The sequence below is a fragment of the Chelonoidis abingdonii genome, chromosome 14, assembly GCF_003597395.2.
Source record: "Chelonoidis abingdonii isolate Lonesome George chromosome 14, CheloAbing_2.0, whole genome shotgun sequence".
Taxonomy (NCBI): Eukaryota; Metazoa; Chordata; order Testudines; family Testudinidae; genus Chelonoidis; species Chelonoidis abingdonii.
Genome location: NC_133782.1, coordinates 30,268,815 through 30,270,721, shown reverse-complemented (window position 1 = coordinate 30,270,721; position 1,907 = coordinate 30,268,815).

Sequence of the window (1,907 nt, the reverse complement as noted above, 5' to 3'; positions counted from 1 at the left end):
AGGGCCAGGCTGTTTGAGGAGGCACAGCCTTCCCTACCCTAAAGCTCATTCAGCAGTTTGAGGCTTGCAGACAGCTGTTTAACTCAAAGAACCAAGCTGTTATCTTTTCCATGGGGGAGGGATCACATGAGAAGAGCAATTTCCTACACCACCTACCTCCTTCCCAACCCTAAAGGGAGCCTCCCCTCCCCTGCATTCCCTGAGGCTCCAGAGGTTCTTCAGGTAATTCAGTAGATCTCAAACTTTTGTACTGGTGACCCATTTCACTTAGCAAATCTCTGAGTGTGACTCCCCTCCTTATAAATTAAAAACACTTTTTTATATATTTAACATTATTATAAATGCAGGAGGCAAAGCAGGGTTTGAGGTGGAGGCTGACAGCTCGCAAACCCACTAATAACCTTGTGACCCCGTGAGAGGTCCCGACCCTCAGTTGAGAACCACTCGGTTAATTTAATTTTAGCACCTTGTGTCCATTCACATGCATGTGCTGTTTTGAGCATTTCAGTTTTCACAACATGGGCTCATTCCAGATTCTGGAACAAGTTCAAATGCTCAGTTCGTGGAGTATGTACATAAGTTATACTAAAGATAAACCCACAGTAACTGTCTCCAGTTTGTGAGGGACCCCATGGAGCCAGTCTTTAGGAAACAGATACATTCATGGAGGTTAAGTCCATTAATGGCTACTAGCCAGGATAGATAAGGAATGGTGTCCCTAGCCTCTGTTTGTCAGGGGGTGGAGATGGATGACAGGAGAGAGATCACTTGATCATTACCTGTTAGGTCCACTCCCTCTGGGGTACTTGGCATTGGCCACTGTCAGTAAACAGGATATTGGGCTGGGTGGACCTTTGGTCTGAACCAGTATGGCCAGTTTTATGTTCTTATGTTCTAAGCTAAATGAACCCAAAGTTATGGAGACAGATGTGAGTCAAGGAAGCCAGCAGAGTATCAGAAACCTGGAAAAATCTCTGACTGGATGGGTTTAGGCATTTGGTCACAAGCTGAGGTGGTTCAAAAGTTTTGGATTTTTTTTAAGCAGAATTTTTTTTATTGTTTGTTTAAACAATCAAACACAGCAAACAGCAAATATTTGGCCCCACACTTCTGAAACCCCAAACCATGTTTAGGTTTTGGCAGACTAATTTCACCTTTTCAATTAAAAAAAAAACACAACAAATTTTGAAGGAAAGCAGCCATTGTCCGTGATTTTTTTCTGCTTTTTAAAAACCCCTAGTTTTCGATCCCAAAAAAGTTTTGATGGAAAACATTTGTCCAACCCTTTTAATGAGTTTTAGTGCCTTTTAGCACTAGCTGATGCTGAGAATCAGTGATACCTTGTAAAGGTGACTTGAAAAGAAGTTTTCTCAAAAGTGGGTTTGTGCCAAGATTTAGAAGGTTTTTAAATGTTTATTTTTCCCAGGGCTTTGGGGGGAGGAAAGTAGGGCAATTTGCCCCAGCCCTGCAGGGGGCCCCCATGAGAATATAGTATTCTATAGTATTGCAACTTTTTTCTATGGAAGGGGCCCCTGAAATTGCTTTGCCCCAGTCCCGTGAATCCTCTGGAGGGCTGTCCTCATAGCTCTCTCTCCTCGCTAATTGCAGAGGGAGACTGGCCCCTCCTGCTTTGCTCTGCTGTAAACCCTGCTCCTCAACAGTGATGAGCTAAGTGCTCAGGGCAATGTGGGGGAGCGAGTCCCGCTCAGATACTGTTCCAGGGGGAGACCATAGCCAACCGTGCGCAATGACGGGGCGGGGGGGTGTATATTAAGTAGTAACACTGGGGGGGGGCATGGGGGGGTACTCTGTGCAGCGCCCTGAGGGGATGAGTCCCGCCGCGGCACTGCCCCGGGGGCGGGTTACTCCCGAGGGTGGGGCAAAGCGCCCCCAGGCAGAGGCTTCCC